General features: G+C 46.0%; 1 long non-coding RNA gene across 1 annotated transcript; it reads left to right on the plus strand.

Moving 5' to 3' along the window:
• The first annotated feature begins 14,682 nt into the window (after positions 1-14,682).
• Positions 14,683-21,857, plus strand: LOC112678393 (uncharacterized). Its single transcript, XR_003147533.3, has 6 exons — positions 14,683-14,873; positions 15,308-15,397; positions 18,360-18,454; positions 19,181-19,290; positions 20,513-20,604; positions 21,673-21,857. It is a non-coding gene; the product is annotated as an uncharacterized LOC112678393 (long non-coding RNA).
• Positions 21,858-27,865: the final 6,008 nt, after the last annotated feature.

The raw sequence follows: 27,865 nt of genomic DNA on the forward strand, positions 1-27,865 counted from the left end.
AAAAAATTTTTTTTCTCTTAATATTTTTAAGTTTTAATGTTAAGTTTAGGATGAATTTATGTTGCTGTGTATTTACTGCATTGCTTCTAACTGGCATAATGTCAGTGTGTATTGGTTTCCTATTAGCGCTGGAACAATTCTACATGCTTACAACAACACAAATGTGCTCTCTTAGTGCCCCGGAGGTCAGAATTTGACCACTGGGCTAAAGTCAGAGTGTCAGGCAGACTGGTTCCTTCTGGAAGCTCTGAGGGGAGAATCTATTTTATTCCTTTTTCAGTTTCTGGTGGCTGCTTGTATTCTTTGGCTGTGGCCCTTCCTCATTTTCAAAGCCTATCACTCTAGCTTTGGTTTTGTCATCCCATGTCCCTCTCACTCTGACTCCCTTGCTTCCCTTTTATAAAGACTGTTGTGATCACACGGAGCCCACCCAGATAATTCAGGATAATCTCCCCATTTCAAGATCCTTAACTTTATCACATCTGCAAAGTCCTGTATGACATATAAAGTAACAGTCACAGGTTCCAGGGATTAGGACAAGGACATATTTGCGTTGTCCACATGGCACTTGCATCCACCACATTTTAGATACACACTTTCCCAGTGATGGACACCAGATGGGTTCCCCCCTCCCCCCACTACAAGGACTGTTGCAAAGAACATCCTTATTTATGTCTTCTTATGGACTCGTATACACATTTCCTTAAGATTTGTCCCAGGAATGAGACTTCAGGGGCACAGGTGCATGTGTACACTTACTATGGCTGAGCAGCGACTGGTTGCTCCTGAGAGAGCCTGTACCAGTCCAGCCTCCACCCACCATGAATGAATGTCCCTCTGTCTCCAGTCATCACCAACATTTGCCATTGTCTTTCCAATTGTCACCAGGTGTAAATTTCTGCCCTTGATTTTATTTGCATTTCTCTAATTACCAATGAGTTTGAGCTTGTCTTCATGTTTTTATTAGCCTTTTTGGTTTCATTTTGTAAATGAAACCGGTTCAGCTCCTTTTCTTCTTTTTCTATTTTTCTGGTTAATTTTATTTTATTTAGAAAGTCTGCCTTCAAGCCTGTATCAGAAAGGTGTTATCCTAGGTTTTCTTGACTTCGTAGTTTTTAGCTTTCACATTTGGTATTTATCCATCTGGATGTCACCTTTGTAAGTGCTATTGTGCAAAAATGCAATGTTATTTTTCTTCAAGGTGAACCAGTGTCCCCAATACTAGCTGCTAAATATCTCTCCTTTTCTCATTGGTTTGTAGTTCCATTGCCAACAAATACTAAGCTCCATTAGCTTCTTCTTATACCAATATCACACTTTTTTTCCCCCCTGTGGCTTTATGGTATATTTTATTGTCTAGTGTGGAAAATCCTTTCTCTAGTATTTTCGAGATGGATTTAGATGTTTTATTCTTCCATATGCATGTTGATGTAAGTCTAAGTCCCTCAAAAATTCAATGTCTAATCATGATTATGACTGCATCTATTCATGGGTTAATTTAAAAACACTGACACATTTCACCTTTTAAGTTGTCCATCTAAGAGCAGGGACTGTCTTCTCACTTTTTATTTATTTTTTATTTTTATTTTTAAAAATATTTCATTTATTTATGAGAGACACAGAAAGAGAGGCAGAGACCTAGGCAGAGGGAGGAGAAGCAAGCTCCATGCAGGGAGCCCGATGCAGGACTCGATCCCAGGACCCCAGGATCAGGCCCTGAACCAAAGGCAGGCACTCAACCACTGAGCCACTCAGTCATCCCTGCCTTCCCACTTTTTAGATCGACTATGCTCTTCATCAATTTCAGATTTCTTCACAAAAGACTTCAGGATTTTTAGTTAATCTGTAAACAATTCCTAGGTTTTGTTGCTATTATGAACAAAAGATTTTATTCAATTTTTCATTAAAATTTCTAGTTGGTTATTTGGTAAAAACTGCTACTTTAGTAGGTTGATCACACAAATGACCTTACTAAACTCTCAATTAATCCTAATGCTTTCTTGTTCTATACCCCTGCCCCATAGGTGATCATATCACCTGTAAACAATGCCAGTTTATTGCTCTAGAAAACATTTTCCCCCAGAATCCTATGAAAGTTTCATGGTCTAAATTAGGGAGTCCCTCATTCAAGACATCTCTGCTTTTTTTTTTTTTTAACATTTGCAATGCACTTAATGATACTCTCTTACTGTCATGTCAGAATGCCTGAGAGAAAGACAAGAATAGTTTTAATCTGCAGAGATGCAATTACTTAAAATTATTAAAAATACACTCCTTACTAGGCCTTTCTCTTTAGAATCTTTTGTTTAGTCAACACTTTGAAATTTAGTTAAGAAACATAATGAGATGGAAAAAAATTCAGAGAACTTTCAGAACTAAGGACAAAACATTTACAGTAATGGTATCATGTCCCCAGCAATTATTCCTCTTTCAACATTCTGGGGATTACTCAATCTTTTCTTTTCTCCTCAAGTTATTTGTGTAATATAGTCAGTAAGCTATTCAAATCTAGCCTCTTCTATAAAGACTGGCTCATTTTTTTCCAAGTCAGTTTCACATCCTATTTTTTAAAGAGAACAAATACCTTGGAACATCCTGTGGGCTCCACATACCTAGGAAGAGTATGGTGTCATGGTTTATACTTGCCTATTGTCCCAAAGTTGTTCTAAGCATTGGCTATGTCTTAGCTCATTTGAGAGTTCTGATTCTTTTCACTGAAATATTTGAGGGGAACCGTCATTAAGTCTCACACTGGGAAAAATCAAGATCTGAATAAATTTCTATCTTATCCAATGCCTATCAGCTACTCCATTACAGGATGAACCCCAGAGATATGAAGGTCTAGGAGGAGTGCAGCCTGTAGTTCATCTTTCTGCACCCTGAACATGTTGGACCTGGAAAAAAGTTGGGGAAGCCAAGTCTAACCCACTGAAATCACAGATGAGGAAACTGACCATCCCTGGGCCACACAGCGAGAAGCAGGTACTGACACCCCGGTGCACTAACTCTTACCCATACTCCTTCCACCAGCACACAAAGGTCTCTCTTCCCATTTTTACAGTGGAAGTAATCATCAAATAAAGGAAGGGGAAGACAAATCCTAAATGATAACTAACACTGTATAATTCTAGATATCTTCCTTACGACTCATATCAACTCAGAAAAGCATAGGTAATGATAGCTGACATCATTGATCCTCGCTATATGCATGTTATGTGGACTATCTCATTTAATTACCATAAAAGCCCTGATATGGGTGTTATTATTGTCATTTTTATTTTATAGATGAGGATAAAGATCAGAAATGTCAAGTAACCTCCCAAAGGTGCCACATGTAAACAGTGGCAGAGCCAGGACTTGAATTAAGAACTCTACCTTGAGGGGATCCCTGGGTGGCGCGGCGGTTTGGCGCCTGCCTTTGGCCCAGGGCGCGATCCTGGAGACCCGGGATCGAATCCCACGTCGGGCTCCCGGTGCATGGAGTCTGCTTCTCCCTCTGCCTGTGTCTCTGCCTCTCTCTCTCTCTCTCTCTGTGTGTGTGACTATCATTAATAAATAAGTAAAATCTTAAAAAAAAAAAAAAAAGAACTCTACTTTGGGGGCACCTGGGTGGTTTAGTGGTTAAGTGTCTGCCTTCGGCTCAGGTCATGATCCCCGGGTCCTGGGATGGAGTTCCGCATCAGGCTTCCTCTGCCTGTGTCTCTGCCTCTCTCTCTGGGTCTCTCATGAATAAATAAATAAATTTTTTTTAAAAAAGAACTCTCTCTTGGAATGCAATAGTGGTTCAGTCAGTTAAGCATGTGCCTTTGGCTCTGGGCATGATCCCAGGGTCTTGGGATTGAGCCCTGTGTTGGGCTCCCTGTTTGGTGGGGAGTCTGCTTCTCCCTCTTCCCCTGCCTCTCTCCTCCCCTGCTCATGCTTTCTCTAATAAGTAAATAAAATCTTTAAAAAAATATAACTCTCTCATATGTAGGTCTGTATCCTTACTCATTACCCTACAGAGGGCCAATTTTTTTACTTCCATTCTATAGCTATGGACCTGAGGTCCAGCCCAATGTGGCAGAGTTCTTAGTTGCAGTTTAGAGCAATTGATTTTGGCTCATAAAAGAAAACATATTGAGACTCAGGATTCCAGGTTCCAAGAACATTGCAGTCCTATGATGCACCACAGGGGACCTCTTGGTCCCCACCAGGCTCCTCTCCATTCCATTGTAGAGCAGCAACTCCATTGCTTCTTTATAAGCTGATCAGTTACTTCAGAATCCATCACATCCCCATCAACATACACATGCACACACACTTGGGTTTTTTGCCTATTTACCCAATGGCAGGAGAGTCATGAAAAGTGCAGGTGTGAGTCTCAGCTTCAAATACAATGGGACCATTACTACCTCACCTGGAGGAAGTATTCTTTCCTTGCTTATTAAGACATCCAGACAAAGGCCAGGGAGCAGAAAACAAAACGGTTGCAAGTGATCATGAGATCATACGATTCTGTCTGCCCTATTCACACGTGAAAGAACACCACATACTATTGCTAGTTCAGCACATTCTGTGTACCCCAAACCATGAGGTTGAATGGCATGAACTCATCATTTCCACAGGTCAAAAATTGTTGCATATTTGCAGTGTCATTTTTTTCCATTTAAGAGCGAGGTTTATTCTTTCTACCTTTACCGTTGCTAGAATGGGGCCTTCGGCAGGCTATTCTGCTGTCCTGTAAGGGCATCTGCTTCTCAGAAATGGGCTGCATGGTTAGATTGGTGAATCTTGTGGACATCAGCCCATTGCTTGTCTTCTTACACATTACAAGTGTGTGCTTTGCGGAAAAGTAACTTAATGTGAATGGGAGACTCCATGATGATTAGTAATAAGACTGTGTGGGTCATGAAGGAAGAAGCACAGTAGGAAAGAAAGCAAATGTAATCCAAATCCAGAATAAGTGTTAATTCCAGGGAGGATGGATTACCACCTCTTCAATTACAGAACGAATCCAGTGTGATGAACCAGCTACAATGAGGCCACCCATTCCTCCTGAGTATGGCACCATATTGACGCTTAGGGTACATCACTTCTGCAGGAAACTTGGATACTCGGCCAGCTGAGGACATGCCCATGTTTGTGACCTCATGTCCAGCTTCCCTTCCACCCTCTGTGGCCACTCACTTCATGAACCTATTGAGTGAACACTAGGTTGCTGGGGATAATGGTTGGCTGATATTCAGAAAATAAATCATGTCACCCTTATTAACAAAAGCCTCCTCCACCACGAGGGGCTTTTGGTGCATATTTGCTTGGTACATTCCATGCTTATTCTTGGAGACTGATCCATAGTCTTTCCCTAATCTGGTCATCAACCCATAAATCTTATGCTTTACTATTTCCTTACCATATAGCCAAACAATTAACCACTACCTATATAGACAGACCTCAGCGCCTCTCTCTTTTGAGGTAAGACAGAGAATGAAAAACAGCCAAGGTTATATTGATTGGGAAGATTTCTTTTCTTAACTGGCTTTCAAGGCCACCCCTGTGTCGGAGGTAACTCTTCAGCAGCCTATTTCCGGCTGGCACCAGCATATAGTGCAAAACCATACATGCACACATCGATTTTTTCCACTTCCAGTCAACTGATCAGAACTCTCCACGAGGCCCAGGTGTGGGTTAGGGAAGGGTCATAACATAATAGGATGATGCAGCCTGGGCGTGTGAGCCATCTGCTCGTACAATTTTCTTGTGCCTTCAGGATCTGTTCAGCCTGAATGATGGGTGCTTCTGGGAATGGCTGAATTATGGCCAGGAGGATGAGATAAAACCCACTTTATGATGTGCAGTTCTGGTTTAGCTGGTGTTCTACGCTTGGAGTTTCAACATCCATCACAGTCCAGTAGCAAGGCCTGTTTCTCAAAAGAGAAATAATGCTTGCCAAGAAGTTGTGGCTTTGCTTCTAAAACCTGGAGTCCCCTGCTGTGATTTTACAAGGAGTCCAGCAGAGGTTTCATATAGCATCGTCATCTGTGGTGGACACTTTGGAACCACTGGATCTGCTGTCATGAGGCTCAAGTGGAAGGGCTGTCACTGTGGCAGACCGGCTAGATGGAGACAAGCTGGCCCTTACTTACAACGAGTAGCCTTTCAAGTTACCTGTCTGCAGGGAAGCAGCACTACCAAATGTCACATATGTTGCCTCCAAATGCCAAAGAAGCTCACAAAGCACTGTGCTTCTTTCTTAGGGGCTGTAAAGTGCGATGATTAGTTCTTCAGTTTTGAGAAGGTATCCCTTCATGCCCTCATGGACCTCCCAGAGACTTTACTGATGTGGCCTTTATTTTCGTGGGGTATATTGGCTACTTTGGCTTACATGTATCTTACCAATACATCCTTGGCACCTGCTGTTTTCTGCTCTCCAAGTTTTGTTATTATGATGTGATCGATGCAGTAGATCAGGGTGATGTCTTTTGGGAAAGAGAGATGACCAGGGATCCGCTGGCACAGCCCTGAAGCAAGGTGATGAGGAAGTACGAGGTACTGCTGCCCAATCAGGCACAAGCAAACTTCTGAATGTTCTCTACTTGTTGCAGCGGAGGAAAAAAGTACACGTTTTTTATTTTCATTTATTTTTTAAAAATATTTTATTTATTTATTTATGAAAAACACAGAGAGAGGCAGAGACATAGGCAGAGGGAGAAGCAGGTTCCCTGTGGGGAGCCGGATGTGGGACTTGATCCCAGGACCCCAGGATCATGACCTGGGCCAAAGGCAGATGCTCAACCACTGAGTCACCCAGGTGTCCCAAAAGTATGCACTTTTTAAAGGCAGTGCCAGCATCGAAAGTACCAGGGACTGTATTGATTTATTTCAGTTGAGAGACCTCATCTGGAAGAGCAGTGGCAATTAAAACAACCATCTTATTAACCGCATGATAATCCACTGTCATTCATTCTCCAAAACCCATCTATCCTCTGCATATAGTCTGTTGCCTCTAACCAGTTCTGGTTTCATTTTCTTTTTTTAAGATTTATTTATTTATGATAAACACACACACACACAGAGGCAGAGACACAGGCAGAGGGAGAAGCAGGATCCATGGAGGGAGCCCGACGCAGGACTCGATCCGGGGACTCCAGGATCACGCCCTGGGCCAAAGGCAGGCGCCAAACCGCTGAGCCACCCAGGGATCCCTCAGTTCTGGTTTTAATTCCTTCATCGATGAGCATCTTCAGTCAGAAGCAACAAATATGGACCCTGGCTGATTTATATACTATACAACCCCTTACATCTTTGATGAAAAAACTTATCTCTGCATTTGTCCCAGAGATAAAGTATAGGTTTTGATTTACTATCTATTAGGGGCCGTCAGTATGCTTCAGGGACTTCCATCAGATTCTCTGGCCTTAGTAGCCTTCCTTTCACTTCTAAGGGAGCCCCAAAGTGAGGATTCCACTACTTCTTCAGGTGACACACTTAGTAATGGGGGAAGGGTTAAAGATTTCACTGAATCTCCTGGGATAGGATTTTGGTCAAAACTTGATATATTTTTTAAAGATTTTATTTATTTATTCATGAGAGACACAGAGAGAGAGAGGCAGAGACACAGGCAGAGGGAGAAGCGGACTCCCTGTAGGGATCCTGATGTGGGACTCCATCCTAGGGCCCCGGGATCACCACCTGACCAAAGGCAGATGCTCAGTCACTGAGCCACCCAGGTGCCCCTCAAAACTCAATTTCTTACCTTACTCCCCAGAGGCTGCCTTTCTGACTAGAAGGCTTCAGTGGTATTCTGGGTGTTCTTGAGGAATAGGTGTTTTCTAAGACCACCAGCAACCCAGCCTATAGAGAACGGCAACCCGGGTGTCCTACAAAAACATTGGCCCTTACTTCACCCGTGCATTTGTCCATGTGTGGAAGAAGGGAGTGTTTTCTTGGGGTCCTCTTTGGAGGCAAGGTAAGGTCGGAGGGAATGTGTTTCACTTAGTCACTTACGATGAATCTTCTCTCAACATTCCTCTCTCCCCAAACTCCAAGGCTTTGGATTCCTTCAACTACATTTCATCAACTAATTTTTGGCATCTCAGTCTCATTCAGCAGGGACTATCAATGATTACAGACTTCAGACAACTAAACAAATAAACAACTGAAACTGTTCCCAGCTGCCTGAGCTAACTCAGTGAACCCAGACTCTCTGGCAAATAGACCTATAATCAAATCCAGTTCAGGCTACAAATATGTACTTCTGTCCTTAGTATGGCTCATCAGAGTACATCCCCATATCTGGTTGCCAAATTTGCGCTAAAAGAAATTACGTATTTTGCTATGTAAGTCTTTTCTGCTCAGACTGGGTAGTAGACTTGACCTTCCAGAACATTCTGGGACTTTAATTAAAAAGCTAACTAGAAGTGTAAGAATGTTGTAACTGAAGGGCATGAGGACAACTTTTGGCCTGATGAAGTGACTGGAGCTCTTCCACGAGGTGACAATGGTCAGAGAAGGGGAGATGGAGCGTCATGGCCTTTGTGGCAGGTTCATGGGAAGCCAGGGGACCTTTATCCCCAGAGCCTGTTGGAGCCTCCCCAGATCGGCATTCCAACTCCTAGGCTTTTACTCTTTCCTAATCAATGCTCTAAATGTTGTACAAAAGATGTAGTGAGGCTGTGGATTCAACTGGCAATGAAGTTCATTGGCCTGCAGGGTCCAATTTTGAGTTTGGCTTCATCGGGAAATATGGCTGCAAGAAATGAGAGTTTATTTTAACAGTCATAGTGTTTTGGGGCGATGTTTTGGGCCAAGAATTTACATATTTGAGCTCTTTTAAATTTAAATTGCCTATCCCCTGTAGAGATACCAACCCCACTGTTAGATCATCTTGAATTCCTTCCGGTTTCCATCCCATTGTTGGGCAGCAGTCACACGGTCCCCTGAAGCCTGCTATGTATGAATGAGTGCTTTATTCAGAGGACCACAGGTCACGATATATGAACCATTTTGCCACCACGCTGTAGAACCCAAAAGAATCACACCTTACCTGCATGTTTTATTCCCCTGTTATCTTCTCCAACTAGGCCTGGTAACCAACCCCAGATTTCCCGAGATTTACCTCAAAATCTGTTTCCCATAACCACTCTGGTTCCAATTTCTCCATCTGTGAGCATTCTGAGTTGTAAGCAGGGTGGGTTTGATTTAAGCAGAAAAGAAACTCATTTAAAAAGATATTGGGGGGATCCCTGGGTGGCTCAGCAGTTAAGTGCCTGCCTTCGGCCCAGGGCGCGATCCTGGAGTCCCGGGATCAAGTCCTGCATCGGGCTCACTGCATGGAGCCTGCTTCTCCCTCTGCCTGTGTCTCTGCCTCTCTCTCTCTCTCTCTCTCTCTCTCTGTCTCTCATGAATAAATAAATAAAATCTTAAAAAAAAAAAAAAAGATATTGGGAATCCCAGAGAATTTCTAGGAGGGTGAGAGAAAAAGGAGTAAAACCCCCAGATTCCATTGCAGATTCCCTCCAGTGAGGACCCCAAGGTTATTCTCTCCCCATTGGGCTCCCACCCCCATGCCATTGGCTGAGTCCTGGGGCATGAGAACCAGGACTCTCGACTTTGCTCTCTGAGGAGCTTGACTTGCTGCTGTCAGCCCTGTCGCTCTGGAAAGGACACACTGTGAAGGACACCTTAGATACCTTACCCCTGATTTAACCTTCCCAATAATGCACGATTTCAGCCAAATCATAAAACATCAGGCAAAGCCAAACCGAGGAGCATTCCACAACATTACTGACAAATACTCTTTGAAAGTGTCAAGCTTGTGGGGTGCCTAGGTGGCTCAGTGCATTAAGCATCCAACTCTTGATTTCAGCTCAAGTCATGATCTCTCTGGCATCTGGCTCCCCACTCAGTGGGCAGTCTGCTTGCCCCTCCCCCCACCTGTGTGATTTTTTTTTCCTCCCTCTCTCAAATAAATAAAGAGATAAAATATTTTTAAAAAAAAGTCAAGCTTATGAGGGACAAGGAGAACTGAGGAACTGTTACTGAGAGGGGGAGACAAGGAGATGTGACAGCCAAGTGCAATGTGGCATGCTGGATTGGGTCTGGAATAGAAAAAGGAATTAGTGAAAAACTGACAAGATCCAAATAAAGTTTGCCGTTTAGCTAATAGAATTATTCTAACGTGAGTTTCTTCGTTTTGATAATTGCATGATGGTTACATAAGATGTAAACCTACGGGAAGTTGTATGAGGAAGGTGCAAGAACTCTTCTGGCAACTCATCTGAACATCTAAAATGATCTCAAAATAAAAAGTTAGAACCAAAACCAAACAACACTATACCCTGTAACGAATGGCATATTTGAATAGAGGGAAATGCTATATTTTTGTCTCTCCAAAGGCTGCTTCCCTGGCTTGTTCTATCAGGGACCCTAGATAGCAGAGGTCTGCAGAGAGAGGAGGAAGTTCGCAGGGGTGGGAGGGAGGGAGAGAAGTAAGAGTGGGTGGGGAAACCCCATGACAAGCTCGTGGGGGAGGTGTTCTTAAGGAGGTCATTGGGATGCCTTAAATTCTGCCTTAAAAAATGACTATTTGCTTATGGGACTGGCTTTGGAGGTCACGATTTACCAATCCGGAATAAGGAGGGAGAACTCCCCATGGGGTAGTAGCCAGTCTTTTGCACCTGAACTAGGCTCTTACTTAGAAATGATTTGCTTTCTGGGGTGCCTGGCAGGCTCAGTCAGTGGAGCAGGTGACTCTTGATCTCAGAGGGTCATGAGTTCGAGCCCCACGTTCGGCGTAGAGATTACATAAAAGTTTTTTTAGAGTAAAAGAAATGATTTTCCAGGGCAGCCCTGGTGGCTCAGCGGTTTAGCACCATCTTCAGCCCGGGATCGAGTCCCAGTAGTTTAGCGCCTATCTTCGGCCTAGGGCGTGATCCTGGAGTCCCAGGATCGAGTCCCATGTCGGGCTCCCTGCATGGAGCCTGCTTCTCCCTCTACCTGTGTCTCTGCCTCTCTGTGTGTGTGTGTCTCATGAATAAATAAATAAAATCTTAAAAAAAAATTATTTTCCTACTAATGACAGCACTGTCCAATAGAGAGCTCTGTGATGTCGGAATGTTGTACGTCTGTGCTGTCCTATACTGTTGCCAGTAGCACGTGTGGCCATGCTGCCCTGGAAACGTGGCTCGTCTAATGGAAAAACAAGGCTAAATGTAAATAGCCACATGTGCTAACGTCTGCTGTACTGGACAGTGCAGCTCCAATAACCAGCTTCGGCCTTTTTTTTTCCTGTTGATCGAGATACGGCTCAACACAGGCAAAGAGTCACAATTTTAAAGATGTGTATGTATGTATGTTATCGACTACCCAGACCTGAAAGACATGTCGAAATCAGGAAGAGTTTTACAACTGGTAAATCGGTAAATTGGTAAATCATGGAATTTCATGGCTGGAAGAGACTGAAAGCTTGTCTGCTCCAACCTCCTCGTCTTACTGTCGAGAAAATGGGGAATACATTGATTTTTCCAGGATCCAGGGCAAGATAAGAGCGGAGGCAGCACTAGAACGAATGTCTGGGCTGCGCACACCTGCATGTGGCCTCACAAACCTAGAACTAGAGGTTGCCCTTGCAGCCACATTCAGGATAATCTGCATGCTTACTTAGGAGTTACAGACGCACCCCGCTCCACCCTCCCTACCACCTCATTGCTCCCTGGCCCTCGCTGTTGAGCCTCACCAAAATATCCCAAATGTGACATTTGAAGAACAAGTCCTTTTGAACAAAAAGTGGCAAAGCCTGCGTCTTTCCAGCCATATGGTCTCTCTTCTGGCCCCAAGAGAGGAGAAGAACTAAATAATAAATCCTCTAGAGGATACAGAATCAAGGACACCAGAGAGCCTTCTCATAAATTGCCTCTCCATTACAATTTGAGTATATTCACAACGGAGAACTCTAAATAAGATGAGGGAGAGGCTAATTCATTTTATAAACATGGCTTTAAATCTCTTCCTGTACCTGAGCCACGAAATTAATTATGGAGGTGATGAAACTGGGGGGGGGGGGGGAGCGTTGTTTGTAATGAATATTACCCGAGCTGCTGTCTTGCTTTCTTAACCAGTTCACTTTCCAAAGATGAGGAGACCATTTCATGAATTTAAATCTTACTGGGTAATTCACATCACCAAAGGACGTCCTGGGGTTCTTCTAAAACAACCAGCACCTAGGTTAGGTCCCCTAGGGGTGCACAGTGGGAACACCCACCTTTGGTTGGAAATAATGAAATTCCAAAGACAAGTGACCACTTCTCACAAGTTCGTGTGTGACAGAGCCTGTGACAGTGCGCTATTCCAGATGTTTTCTTTCTGGTGTGAGTCTGGGGGTCCTTGAAAAGGCCTGTTTCTCCCAACTGCTTTCCCGGAATGCAGAAACCAGAGCTTCCACCTGATTGTCAAGGGAGACCATTCCTAGAAGTTTCATATCTTGAGCTAGCTCATTTGAATAAGAGCCCACTTTGGTGAAGATTCAAATTCACTTATTGACATTGAGTGTTTCTTTCTTCTTTGGCCCAAGGTCTTTCCTCAGCGGGGCCCTGGAGCCTATGGTGACTGACAAATCTAGTGTGTGAATTAATTTCTGCTGACTGTAAACACATCCAAGATCAAAGTGACATCCTAAGCATCCTATACAGTCTCAGGCTGCCCAGAGGAGGATGGTGCTTTGTCAATAATCTATACAGACACCAGTTAGCACAGGCACTGCATAAATAATTAAGGGTGGGATAGAAGGCATCTTAGCAGCAACTAATATTTACTGAACATTTTCTATGTGCCAGACGATTTTCATCCACCGTGTCAGATAATCCCCTGAGGTAGAGAGTATTATTGTCAGCTTCACTGATGAGGAGACCGAGGCAGAGAGAAGCCGCATAGCTTGCTCTAGGACATTAAACAACCAGGTGGCAGTCCACATTTGAATCCAGATTTATCTGACTCAGATCCTAAACTTTTTTTTTTTTTTAAGATTTTATTTATTCATTCATGAGAGACACAGAGAGGGAGGCAGAGACGTTGGCACAGGGAGGAGCTCCCTGCATGGAGCCTGATGTGGGGCTTGATCCCAGGACCGTGGAATCACGACCTGAGCCAAAGGAAGATGCTCACCCACTGAGGCACCCAGGTGTCCCCAGATCCTGAACGCCTAGCCATTATATTATTCAGCTGTCATCTGGAGGAAGGAGGCATTCTGAAAGATCCAGAACCCATAGTTAATAGGGCCTATGCCTTCTGGCGGATTATTTCTGACCTGTCAAGAATGTTTTCTGGCCTCACTCACTGTCCCACCCCTCACTCTCCCAGGTGGCAGGTGGGGCCCCTGAAAGTTGACAGCAGTATCTGTTTCCAGTGACATGTGCTCCTCCTTCCGTGCTCCTTCCTTCCACCCCAGCCCCTCCCCATCCCTCCTCTGTGGTCTCAGTTTTTCTAGGGCCTCCTGCACCCTCTCAAACCATATCAAGTGTCTCTCCTGTCTGGGTTCAGTGAGTAAAATCGGTGCTAACTGAATCAAATTTCCTCCTTTAAGGTGAATGGTAGGCCCCGTGAGGACATAATACCTTGACTTCCTGTGTGTCTTCATGGTGGGCATTTCTGCTACACTCTTCTCCCCGGGAGCATGGTTCCCACAGACTCGCTCACTTTGTCGGATCAGCGGTGGGCAGGGAGGAAAGGATACTTGTGCTGATCTTATCGTGACCATTACAGTTTCCTCGGGAAAGCCATACTTTGGCCTGGCTAAATTCATATACTGTGAAGTATCCAAGGACTGTATTAAAATTGCCACAAAATTCACTTTCTCAAAAGATCTCTTTTCCCTTTCCTGACCTGCTGGGGAGATGACAGTCTGAATGTCAAAGTATTTCCCAGATAGATTGACCTGGCAGTTGATATGAGTGCTGATCCACGTTGTGTGTCACTTGATAGTGATCGCTTAGCCAGAATTGACGGTAAAACAGCACAAATGTCATACTCGTATTTGCCTTAGTGAGTTTGGCAACAAGCACTCAGGGAAAGAAAAAATGATGTTGGGCCAGCAGGATAGCAGTGTCATTGTTTAGGCCATGTTGTCTGCTAGGTCACCCAATGAGCTAGACCCCTAAAGGGCGGAGATGGGGGTCAGACATTGGTCATTCTCTCCGTGGGTCTCAGTTGCCATGTGCCTTCGTGGTATGATCTCTGACACTCCAGCATTTAAAGAGATGAATTCTGTACCAGTGCCCACATGTAAATGCACAGCCCCAACTGTACTTTGTGGAGGAAGCTGTGATGTGTCCAGTAAGGACAAAAATCTGGAGCTATTGGCCTTTCCAATGTGGCAATTTTCGAAGGGATTTTCAAGGGTACTTTTGAAAGTGTGTGACTTTGCCCTGGGAGTCTGAGATGGGACTCGGCTGGATGATAATGAGAGTATCCTGTCCTAATAATGATAACTATCACTTGCTAAGAAGTGATTGTATTCCAAGCTTCTCTCTTGCAGCGAGCATTGTGTTAGGCTTATATAGTATATACTAGAAATAATGAGGGCTGATCTTTCCAAGCTGTACCCAATTATGCCATTGCCCTCTGGAGCAAGTGCCCTATGATACACGCTCGGCAGGCACCCCATTATGATGCCTTCTACTGTATCACCGAGGCCCGGAGGTGGGCCTCACTTTCATGATTTGGGCTTTCTCCCTCTACCCCTTGGCTCCACTTTTCTTGGGCCTGACTTTACTTTGGGGCTGCTTTCTCCAATGGTGGCTCCTGGTGACGTTAGCTTCACAACTGCTGCAGAAAGAACTTCTCTTTGCAAGAGTGACAGTATGAGTTCTAGAAGCCCGTGGCCCTGGGCTCTGTAGCCTGGTGTATGTGGTGCTCTGCTGGCCAGTCCTGGGTGGGGAACTGAGGCGGAGCTACGTGCAGTCCCCTCCGGACACAAGGGGGCAGAGGGGTGGGGTGGGGGGCAGAGGCCCCTGGGGACAATCGCACCACTGCTGGGGCTGATGCTCCAGTCCCCCTTCCTCCTGCAACCACTAGCTATCTTTCCTCTCCTCCCCCTTTCCTCCACCTCCAGAAGGCTTTTCCTGCCTCCCGACTTCCATGCCTTTGTGCCTTCTGTTTGCTTTCTTCTCTGGGCCTCTTTCTGTCTCTGCTTATCGCACTGTTGTTTCTTTTTAATACCTCACGCTGCAGTTCCCTCAAAGGTATCTGATGGGATTTGTTCACATCTCATCGAGAGCACCCACGTTGTGCAGTGTGCTTCTGTCAGGCCACCTCATGGCCACTAACTAGCCTACAGTTTCCTTCCCGTTAGCCCCTTCCTCTGGGATGATGCGCCAAGGGAACAGAGCCGCCTGCTGTGGTGTAAGGCGAGGGGCTTATGGAGAAGGTACGGTTTTTGGCTTTTTTGCTCAGAGAGCACAACAATCAGAGCTTCTTAGCCTGAAGAATGTATATAGTGTTTCTCCTAAGGGACCAGCGTCCATTATTTCTCGTATATGCTCCGGACACCTAAACCCATCCTTGCCAAAAGAAAGATCTTTGTGGAATAGGGACAATATATATATATTTTTTAACTCCAGGTGGGACCACTGTTGGGTGTATGACAGATGGAAAGTCTAGAAACCTATAATCTCAATGACTCAAGGTAAAGGAGTTTGAGAAGAAAAGGTGATGGGGGCCTGAGAAAGGCCAGGCGGTGACCACAAGAAGTTTTTTTAAAAACTAAAGGTTAAAAAAGATATTGCTCAGCTATTCCGCAGGTCCTGGGAGCCTAGAGCATGCAGGCTGGTTTCAATAGTGGCGAGAAACAACCGTATTAAACCACAGATTGCAGTACTGAGAGAAGCTTCTAAAGGCTTCTAAGAGGCGGTGATGGAGTCTGACTACTTCCAGGTAGTCAGGGGGATTACAATTTAGAGTTCTGTCATTTGAATTCTAAAATAGAATAAAAATGAGAAGCCCAATACTTTTTCGATTTCATTTTAACAAAAGAGCCTGCATTTTATCTCCCATTTCGTCTCCCCTCCCAACTGCCCGGTGATTACTGGTGGGTCAGAAGGAGGGTGAGGCGGGCTCCAAAATTTAAGGAGGCCCTGCTTTCAGGTGCCGCCCCTGCGCCGGCCGCGCTGGCTGGACAGGGAGCGCCTCCTTAAACGTTGGCCCCGGGCTCCGGGCTCCGGCCTGTCTCACCTGAAGCCTGGTTCTCTTCCAGGAAGCATGGTGGTTTCATTTTCCTAAAAGCAAAACATTTGGTGGTTTCTAGAAGAGCAATCACTTAATCCTGCTCTTTCTGACCCGGGCTAGAGGACTTAAACCAGAATTTTGTTTGCAAATGTGAGACAGAGAAGGTAAACATATGGATTTTTCTTATGTAAAAAAACAAAAGCAAAAAGCCTTGGTTTTCTGTTTGCACACTTTTTTTTTTTTTTTAATCCCCGTAGACCATCAAAATACTACCTCTCCTGGCCGGATTGGTCCCCAGGGCTGCCAGGTGGCCGCTTCTGCCCTGAGCATTCTCATATCGGCAATCTGTTTCCCAGTCCAGACACTTCTCCTCGACAGCTCATGTTCACCTGTCGTATTAATAATTGGCTGCAACCTTTCCAATTTTCCCCTCTAATAGGCTCGCAGAGTTATGTTACTTATCACTTTATGAGCTCAATTCTTCTAGATTTTTACATTACTCCTCTAATGCCTTCAGGTAAATTGCAGGATCACCTGAGTAACTCGATGCTGATGAGGAAAGCTTTGAGGCAAACACAACGTGGATGAAACCAGGACGTTCTCTGAAAACCTGGCTTGTCTCCAGGCTGCTTGGCATGACCGCGTCCTGTGTGGCTTTCCTCCACAGTGAAAAGTCCTAAGAACAAGTATTCACCCTGAAACACAGTGGGATCCCTCATTTCTCACTGTCTGAGTGGCACTGTGTTCCTTCGTGCTTCCACTTCCTAAGAGGCCTTACTTTCTGAGTACACCTTGTAATAGTCAGCCTGGAATTTCCTTTAATTCCCATGGAAATTATTCTGGGCTTCTTGCCCCACTAGAAATAGGTATAGCCATTTGGGAAGATCCTTCTTCAAACATTTATTTCTGGAGGGAAGATCCTTAGGAGCCCTGATTTTGGGTGTCTGTTTTCTTCTTTCTTTCTTTCTTTCTTTCTTTCTTTCTTTCTTTCTTTCTTTCTTTCGAGAGGCACGGATGCATGTGAGAGGGGGCAAGGGGAGAGGGAGAGGGAAAGAGAGAATCCCAAGCAGGTTCCACACTCAACATGGAGCCCGACTTGGGGCTTGATCCCCTGAGCACCCTGAGATCATGACCTGAGCTGAAATCCAGAGTCAGATACTTAACCGATGGAACCACCCAGGTGCCCTGGGGGTCTATTCTTCAGGATTATATTGAAAACTAATAGCTTTTTGTCTAATAGTTTTGAATCATGTAAAAAAAAAAATCAGATGTTGGTGTTCCTTGTCATGGGCTCACAATGCTTTGTTTCAGTTAGAGAGAAGGGAAGCTGGAGATGTCATTGAAGGGGTTAGTTGGCCAGACGGGCTGATTTCCCAAGGGGCACTACCAAGCTGGGTCCCCAGTCTGGTCCTGAGCTTCTCAGGCAAGAAATGATTAGTTAGGGCAGCTGGAAATCTTTGGCTTCGAACCCTCTTACTTAATCAGAACCTACCAGAAACTGACATGTTAACTGTAAGTTCAGTTAATCCATATTTAATGCAAAATGTATCAACCAAATGGTCAAGAATCCCTACAACACTGGCAGTTGCTGACTTCTTTTCATGAAAACCTTCAGCTCCCAGGGCGCCTGGGTAGCTCAGTTGGTTAAGCATCTGCCATCGGCTCAGGTCATGATCCTGGGGTCCTGGGATTGAGTCCCCGGTTGCAGGGAGATTGCTTCTCCTCTCCCTCTGCCCCCCTCCTTCTTGTGTGCCCTCTCTCTCATATAGATCAATAAAATCTTTAAAAACAAAACAAAAAACACCTCTAGCTTCCATCTCTGTTTTAGGGAGGTGTATCCCAGAGCACATAATAATGTTACTCATAGTTATTCATTGAGAGTTTCATTTTCCTCCCCTTCCCCGTAACAACACTAGGGAGGGAGTGTGATTTCTGGATCAACTCCCTTTTTAAAAGTCCTAGGCTGATCATTTCAGCTCTGTAAGAGTCTTCCTTGAGATTGGCTCACTACATTCATTCACTATGGTCAGCGCAAATTCCCCTTTGGTGACCTGCGAACACAGGAGTTCTGTAAATGTCTGTGCATTAACTGACTGTCCCTTAGAGTTACCATTTCTACAGATAGCTGATCTCGTCTGGTATGCTAAGTTTTGCCTTCTTGAAAGGGCCCTGATGTTGCTTCTGCGTCCAGACCATTTTTGCAACATCTACACACAAGAGAAGAAATGACGGATGTAGCTGAAACCAGAGCAAACTGAAGGTTCACTTTTCTTACTGTATTGAACTTCAACTTCATTTAAGTAGGATAACAAATAAATGTTGCATAGAAGTCTCAAGATTAAAAAACTTTACCTCCTGCCCCCTCACCCCCCAACACACGCTTCAACTTACGAAAGACTAAGCGAACCAGTAGAAATACAATTGTGTACTAAAAACCAGTGAAGTGCGCATAAGCTCTTTTGCCTCTGTTTTCACAATCATGTTTGGACATTACAAAGTTCTCTGCAAAATATCAATTGGGTCTGCATATTTATATTTAAAAAGCCATCTAATAGATGTTGTCTCATTTATGCCCTAAGTGACTCGGTGAGGATGCATCAATGCCGGTCTGTGTGGGTAGGCTTTGTTGTTAAAACCCTCACGATAGGCGAGGATGATTGATTACAAGACTAACTCTACGTCGTTTCTCTGCAGCCCACCTTCTCGTCCCCTCCCCTGGTAGGTATAAGTAGGCTTTCTTCCACCAGCATGAAGACTCAGAGTAAAAAAAGTAGCATTGGTTAGTCAGAATGTTTTCCTCACTGGAAAACCACCATTGGAGGGGCCAGGAAATGACAATTTTCAGCCCCCTGTGGTCATGAATTATACACCATACACAGTGTCATGTGAAACCAGGGAAACTCATATATTTCAGGAAAATCTCCCCCTCCCCTTGGGGTTGTTGTGTTTTGTTCTGTGTGAATCGAATTCCTGTATTTTCCTACAGAGCATCTCTGGTTCCTGCCGGAAGGAAACAAAAAACTTCAATTCTCCAAAGGGAAGCTACTCCGTCTGCAGCACATAGGCCTTTACTGGAAACCCTGTTGCATTTCCTCGGTAGGACATCAAGTTTATCTAAGCTGTGAAAGCAACACGAAGATAAGACCAATTTTTTTTTCTTGTTACGAAAAAGCTGTCTGCGTACTGTCTAGAAACAGTGGATCCTTGATTTTGAAGGGACTTCAGCAATTTAAGGATGAAAATGAAGCCTCTTCACTTATTTGAATTTCACCCTGCCCTTGGGGGAGGGCTGCTTAGGAGTTATTCCAAGGTTTAGAAGTAGTAGAAGAAGAGGTCACGGGGTTCGTGGCTACATGCAGCCTCTACCATTGTGCAATAAAACCACGTTCCGCTGGTTTCCTTAGGTAAGAGCAGAAATGACTGGATGGAATCCCCATCAGCATTTGTACTATTTGAAGAAACATAGTTTAAAATGCTCAGATACTTTGAAACCTTTACAAAAAATCAGAAACAGTGTTCTGAGGTCACAGAATAATGTGTAACTCCTGTGACTAGAATAGATGTGCCAGATGATGTATTAATGTCTGGTGTATTTAGAAACATTACTCTTCTGTAAATTTAAATCGTTCACAAGATAAGTTTATTCTTTAAAAAAAAAAAGATTTATTTACTTATTTGAGAGAGATAGGGAGCATGTGTACACAAAGTGGCGGGGAGCATGGGCAGAGGGAGAGAAAGAGAGTCTCAAGCAGACTCCGAGATGGCTGTGGAGCCCAATCTCACAACCCTGAGATCACAACCTGAGCCAAACCAAGAGTTGGTTGCTCAACCGACTGCATCCACCAGGCACCCCAAGATAAGTTCATTTTTTTTATAGAAATCAATTTTATTTTATTTTTTATTTTTTAAGATTTCATCTATTCATTCATGAGAGACAGAGAGAGAGGCAGAGACATAGGCAGAGGGAGAAGCAGGCTCCCAATGGGAAGACCCATGCTGGACTCTATCCCAGGACCCTGGGTTGAGCCAAAGGCAGATGCTCAACCCCTAAGCCACCGAGGCATCCCATAGAATTCCATTTGATTTTGACATTTCTTCATGATCAAGTGTGTTTGCCAGTTTGTCCTTGGATCAAGTCAATGCTAGCAATCTGAACCAGTTATTGACCCATTCCAGATTCAGCTGTGTGATTTTTGGGAAGTTAATTAACACCTTGGCACCTCAGTGTCTTCATTTAAAAAGTGAGGATAAGAACAGTGTCTACCTCTCTGACCGCTTCTCTATTTATCAATTTAACAAATAGTGTTCTGTGTCCCAGGAGCAGTAGGCATCAGGGACCCATTGGAGAGCAATGCTGAATGTGTGTCCCTGTCCCGCTGGCTCTTATGGCTGAGGGAGGGAAGTGAACAGGTAAGCAAGCAGAAAAATAAGTAATTTTATGTGATTTTTAAGTGGTATGCAGGAAAAGAGAGTGCTAGGGTGACTTGATTGGTTTGAAGGAAGGAGTCCATGATGCGGAGACATTTAAACTGAAGAATGAAAAAATAATTGCCAGGCAAAGGCTGGATATTTCAGGTGGAGGGAGAAACATGTGCAAAGGCCCTGAAGTGGGAATGTCTTTGATCTTTACTAGACAGGCCTGACTCATGGCTGGAGGACAGTGATGGGGGCTGCTGGAGTAAACATGCAATAGGCAGGTCCAGGTGATGGCTTGTCGGCCAAGGGAAAGCAGATGGCGTTTTCCTGAGCACTTTGGGAAGCCATTGGAAAACTTTAACCAAGGGCAGGACTCAACCTTGTTTACATTGTACATTTCTTTCTTTTTTTAAAAGTAGTTTCCATGCCCAACATGGGTCTTGAACTCATGATTGATCCTGAGATCCAGCGTGGCATGTCCTACTCACTGAGTCAGCCAGGCACCCCTTTTCTTTTTTAAATTAAATTAAAAAAAAAATCTTAATTACATTTTTAAAAGAGCTCTCTGGCTACTGTGTAGACAGGAGACTGAGGAAGAAGGAATGGAAGCCAGGGGCTTTCTTCATTAGGATTACATGAGCTGATGAATGTTTAGCATTTGGTGCAACATTTGACACATAATAACAGCCTTGTTCATGTTAGTGATTGTTATTAATAATTATTGTCAATATTAATAACAATAATGCTTCAGTTTGGCATCATCATCTGATGGTACAAATTCAACATGTATACCTGAAATTAACTGTCCACATTGATTTCAGTTACTACCATGTAAAAAAAAAAATTAGGTCAGCAGTTGGGAGGTGAGTTTATTGGCCTAGTTGGGACTCAATCGTAAAGCCATTTTTGATTCCTCAACTGTTTACCTTATTTTATATTGTCCATATAGGTTAGTTGTATGTGTTGAGGGCAAACTTCTCAATGAGCAAATTTATGAAATGTTTTTCATTAAATTACCAATCTACAAAAGAAGTCACTTTAAAAAAATACCTTGTTTTCCAGAAACCATGCCATTTACTTCTGTGAGATTTACTTCTGACTTGGACAAAGACACAGGTAGAGAGGTCTATGCATACTTGGGAAACTGGTCTTTATGTACTAAATCTCAAGCTTTGGGAAAGGGTATCTATTCCATTTTCCTTGCTGTCAGTTTTTAGCACCTCTAGGCAGTAGGGGAGAGCCATGAAATGCTAAGGAACTTTGTGCCTTCTCCTGGGCCTCTCTGAGTCTCAGTTTACTCATCTGTCAAATGGTGGTAATGATGGTGACCTCCTTTTAAGGCTGTGAAGATGGAAGCAGAGAAGTCATTTAAGTTTCCATATTGCCTGACACATAAAAGAGCTCACCCACTGTTAACTGTTGAGCTTATTATTGTTATCTGAAGACCCAAGTCCCTGCTCACCTTTACTTGACCCATTTAATTCCAGACAAAAGGGTAAGTTCTGGATTCCAGGTAGAACTGCTTTGGATGTCAGAAGATGTTGGTGTGATGACCTTTGACATTTTCTCTATGACCCTAATTTGACCCTTGAGCCAGGATGAGACCTGGAAAGGGGCCCTGCGGCCCTGGCTCCAGCTGTCATCTCAGACTTCCCAGACCTCGCAGCTCTGTGAGAGGTGGCCCTCCAAAGGCTGGCACTTTGATAAGCCAGGGGGTCTGGGGTTTCAATTCCCTGCATCCTCTGCTTTTCTAACTGGCAGTAATTATCTTTGTAATGCTCTAATGCTAAATAATGATGCTGCTAATGCGCGCTGCATTTTCGAGCACAGGTGCCAGCTGTTACCTCGCTGGGCAGCTGCCCACCGGGTACACGCTTTAGGGCGGTCACCAGGCCCAGCCCCTGCCCATACTAGCAACACAAAGGCGGCCCCAGCCTCCCGCAGATCCACCCGGCCCAGCCCCCTCCCTCCCGGCCCCTCTGTCCCCTCCCCCGCCTCCCAGGCCCCTTCCCTTGACTGCCCTCCCTCCCACTGGTGGTTTCTTCCTGCAGAAGAAATCCAGGAAACCACCACTCACATTTCCTCTGCCCACAGTTTCTCCAGGGCCTGACTCACACACAATTCAGCTTGATCTGGAGTTCCCTCGTGTCTGCCCTATGAGGGACCCCAGCTCCCCATTCATTTCGGGGAGCGGGGGTTCACCAGAGAAGGTGGCTTGTTTTTGAGTCTCATAATTGACCTTTCATCATTAAATGAGGTGTGTGTGTGGGGGGGTGCACAGTGAAGACAAATTAGCAAAGAACAAATGTGAGGCTGTTGGCTTTGGCTACACACACACACACACACACACACACAGATCCTGACACAGTCGTCAATAGGCAGCCTTCAGCAGACAACATCTGCAGGATGAGTCGGTTTTCGGTGACTTTAATCTGGTAATTCATTGTTTCTGTGGTGCAGGTTACAGTAGCTAAAAGGGCGGAACAGCAGGCCAATTTGGCACACAAACATATTTAAATGTGAACCGAGGGGTTTGCCCACCTTATGATGAGCGGTTGACTTGCAGCCAAAAAAACAACACAAAAACAAGACAATAGGTGGGGTCGTTGAGGGTGGGGAGAGGGATGAGAGCTGCACTTTCCAAACTGGGCGGAGGCTCCTTTAATCTCAACAGCCTGAGTAATACGGAGGGGGGGGGGTGTCACAGCACTTGGGCTCCAGAGGAGGAAGGACAAAGGGCAAGGCGCCAGGGGGTGGGGGGGTGGGGGGGGGAGGCAAGCAGGGGCCGAGCCGCGGGCCCGTGCTGGGGACGGAGCTGTGGGCCGTGCTGGGGGCGGAGCTTCGGGCCAAGGTGGGGGCGGAGCTGCGGGCCGTGCTGGGGGCGGAGCTTCGGGCCAAGGTGGGGGCGGAGCTGCGGGCCGTGCTGGGGGCGGAGCTGCGGGCCAAGGTGGGGGCGGAGCTTCGGGCCGAGCTGGGGGCGGGGCTGGGGGCCGGGCTGGGGCGGGGCTGGGGGCAGAGCTTCGGGCCCGGCTAGGGGCGGGGCTGGGGGCGGAGCTGGGGGCCGAGCCGGGCGCGCGCGCCCCCGCCGCCGCCGCAGGTCACCTTGACCTCTCCCTCCGCCTCCGGCCCCGGAGGAAAAGCCGGTCCAGATGGGCGTCCGGGGGTGTCGACTAGCCTCCTGGCCCCGCGCGCTCGCGCAGATGTCGCCGGCTGCTCGAGGGCCCACGCGCGCCCCTGGTGTCCCCGGGGCCCGGCTCGGAGCGCGGCCCCGGCGCTGTGCGCTCCCGCCGGGGCCGGGGACAATGGCGAGCCGGTGCTGGCCGCCGGCCCGGCCCCGCAGCAGGCGCGTCCCGCAGCGCCGAGCCCCGAGCTGTCCCGGGGCCCGATCGCGCCGCCCCCGGGGTGACGGGGAGGGGGCGCCCCAGGCCCCGCGCTCGCGGACCGCACCGTCGCGCGCGGGGCAAGTCCGCGGAGACAGATCGCGCCGCCACAGGCCGGAGGCGGCTCGAGGGATCCATAATTTATGATGTTGTTCTTACCCGTCCGGTTTGGGATTTCACAAGCGTTGCCCGTTTCCCTCCCATTTGTTGCTCCCGCCCGACCTTTTGGAGAAAACTCGTCTTTCCCAACCCGAGACACAAGCGCTTGCCCTCTTGAATTAATGTGCTAAGAAAAAAAAAAAAGTGGGTTTCTCCTTGAGGGATGGGGGGGACCCCAAGGCGCACAGGTAAGGGGGCGGGGCTGAGACGCTGCCACTAACCCTGCCCTATTAGGAAAAAATAACCTTATTTCCAGACAGTTGGAGCGGGGGCTTTGTGGTGAGAGGTAGTGAGAACAGATCTTCCCCTGCCACTAAGACCAATCATTTCTCTCATTTATAAATAAACTTCTTCCTCCTAAGTGGTATTTTTTAACACAGCCGGCCTGCAAAAATTCTGACTTCGGGTGACAGGAAGGGAAGGGGTTAATGCTCCTCCTCGGCTGGCCTGAGGCCACTGATCCCCGCCTGGGGCCTGCAATGCAACCTCCGGTCCTCCTAATTCAGGACTAGTCCAGCGAGGGGCCCTTGGCAAAGAGGCTCTTGTCCCCATATTCCTTAAATTGCTATGCCGATTGGGGAAAGATTGAGGGATTTGATTAATGCATGAGTACCTGATAGATACAACCAACGACCCTGGACTGAGCTGCAGGAAAAGTTTTCTTTCGTGTCACCTTTTTCTTTTCTGTTTCTTTGTTTTTTTGTTTTTTTTTTCTTGAACACAAATTGATTCTAGGGCCCTTCTTTTTCTCCTTTGCACTCAGAATTGCTAAATGGAATTCAGAGCAGAGAGCAACTGTTGCAATTGCTTGCTGAGGCTGGAGCCGGTAAGGACTTGAATAAGCAAAGGTTGGACCTGGTCAGATCTGTTCTGATTGCTGCAAATGCCCGGAGGCTCCAAGCCAAGGGCGGCTCCCATTCCACCTGGGCCGAGGAGGGAACAGGCCCGGGAAGATCTTCAGGCTCCAGAAGCCAGCAGCCCCTGCAGATGGCTGGGTCATTTTGTGGTTTACAAATGATCGAGTCAGGTTGAAGCCACAGTCTCTGTGGTTACGGGCAACCATGATTAGTCACACAGTCAGTGACCCAGTTATGGCACACCCTCTTTTAAAAGGACATTATTCAACATCTTGCTAGCTTGCTTTCAGAATTATTCCATGTGTGCAAGGAAGATGAGCACGGTGAGGGATGGGGGATTGAAACCTAGGCTCTGTGTTCACGAATGCCACGAGTTTGGTTTTCCAGAAAGGAGCAAATCTGGGATGTGACTTTTGAGGCTAGAATTGCACTGAACTTTGATGAGAGATTGCTTCTCAAGTTCAGGTGTGGCCTTTTCTGAGAGGAGTCTGAGAAGGAGAGAAAAGAGCATTACCTCGCGCAGTTTGACTTGGCTTGTATGTTGAGGGCCATCTGTAAAATGAAAGTGGGAAGGCAGGAAGGGGAAGAAGAACCCTACATACGAAGGCTTGTGTGGCTTTTTATTTCTTAAAAATAGCATTTCTTTTTACCACAGTGGCATAGGAACTTGTGTCCCCAGCAATAGTAAACAAATTAGCTTCTTTTATCTGAAAAACAACGAGAGTAAGTCTCTCTCTCTTTTTTATAAAAAGAAAATGCAAAACAAAAATTCTCCCTCCTCTTAAAGGCTTCTTTGCTGGTGAGTGTTTGTCCAGGAACAAATAGTCTTTTATTCCAATGGTCTCCAAAAGTTCATAAGCAAAAAAAGTGTCCAGCGTCTGCTTCCCGACAATACGGCCTCTGGCTGCATAGTGAAGCTTTTCTGTCCTGAATTTGTGATCTGTTATCAGAGTCCTTTAATTTCTGCGAACAGAAGGCTCTTTGGGAGAAGAAAGCTGGGGGGTGGGGAGTGACATTGGAATCAGTCTTTTTTCCCCCCTTTTGCTGTTTTCTTCCAGTCAGCAAGTAGTGCTTGAATTCTTCTGATCTTTCCCAGCATCTTATTGAGGTGAGGACCAGGGAAGGGTTAAGCCAGGCCACAGGCAGGTTTCCCTGCTGGCCTATTTTACTGGGGTGGAGCAGCTGGCCAGGCACCACCTAGGAACTGTTCATAAAAAGGAGACGCCCTACTCCTGACGCCCTTTATCTCCTTTGGAGATTTTCCTTTTACAGCGTGTTTTATACAATCTTCAGTGATGACCGTCTTTTTAAAGTCCTAGGTTCCCTTAAACCATTGGGGGTTTACACGTATGCCCAACATTCCCAGTGTAGCATCTGGCAGGATGAAAGGAAAGAGGCAAACCATTAGGGAGAAAACAGACAATCATTTGGGGGGATATGCAGAAACAATTATTTGTAACTAAGTTTCAATTGCTTATAATCAAATCACTTGAAATATTTGGTCAGTTTTTGTGGTTTGAAGCTTCAAATGGATTCCTTTTTTTTTTCCCCTTAAGATGTATTTATTTGAGAGAGAGAGAGAGAGAGAGAGTGAGAGAGAGAGAGAGAGAGCCGGGTGGGGAGGGGGAGAGGGAGAGGGAGTCTCAAGCAGACTCCCCACTGAGTGCAGAGCCTACTGGGGGCTCAATCCCAGGACCCTGAGATCATGACCCGAGCCGAAGAGTCGGATGCTGACTGCGCCATCCAGGCTAATGAGTTTAAAGTAACTTTTGGGGGGGCACCTAGGTGGCTGAGGTCATGATCTCAGGGTCCTGGGATCAAGCCCTGCCTTGGGCTCAGCGGGGATCCTGCTTCTCCTCCTTCCTCCGGCCCTCCCTACTGCTGCTGGTGTGTTCTCCATCTCACTCTCTCATGTGTGCTCTTTCTCAAACAAATAAATAAAACCTTAAAAATAAATTGAAAAAATATAGTTACTTTTGGATAAGAATAAGTGTTTAAAAATAATAAAACAGGACAGAGAGAGAGAGAGAGAGAGAGAGCCTCTCTGAGGAGTCGACATTTGAGTTGAGATCTAGAAACAAAAGGAAGACAGCCGTGGTGCCACTTGGGAGAAATCATGCAGGCAGAGAGACTCAGGAAGGCCTGAGGCTGGGATGGGTTGCTGTGGAGATAGAAAGAAGGCCCAAGTGGCAGGGTTGAAGAGAAATAGGGCGGAGAGGAGGCTCAGGGTTCTTTCACTTGCAGATTCTACTGTGCTTGCTGGCTGACAATTTGCAGGATTCCTGGGGACACCTTCCTACCCTAGAGCCTGCCTGCAACCAGCATCTGCCCAGATTCCCTCCACGTGCAGAGCAGGTAATCAGCTGAGAGGTCGGATGCTGTCCCTGGTCTCTGCAAGTCTTCTTTGCCTTGACTGAAAAGCCAGCAATATTGACCAAAAGCCAGACACAGCTATTGCAGAGCAAGTGCTGGTGATGGTGGGGGAGGGGAAGGTGTAGTGGGGGTGCGTCTCCACCTGCTGAGGAGAGAGGCTTGGGTTCTGTAGATCTGAGGTGAGAGATCTCATGGTGTGTCTAGCAAGACCAACATTTTCCCCTCAGGAGAGTTTGTGTCCACCAGGAGCTGTCCCCTAAGAGCTGGAGGGGTCTTCTTTTCTCTGATGCGCCTGCTGTTCAGCGTCCGGGATCTGCTTCAGGTTCAGGGAGGCCTAGGGCATCTCATGTTCTGTCCCAGCTTCCAGGGCAAGAGCTTTGGTTCCCCCCACCCCTACCCCTCCTTGCTGTGTTTGCCTCTAAGAAGCCCTCCAGGCATCAGGATGTTAATGGTCTGCCCTACACCCCACTCCTCTCAAGGCCTCTA

Source organism: Canis lupus, chromosome 29 (assembly GCF_003254725.2).
Source record: "Canis lupus dingo isolate Sandy chromosome 29, ASM325472v2, whole genome shotgun sequence".
In the NCBI taxonomy this organism is placed as follows: Eukaryota; Metazoa; Chordata; class Mammalia; order Carnivora; family Canidae; genus Canis; species Canis lupus.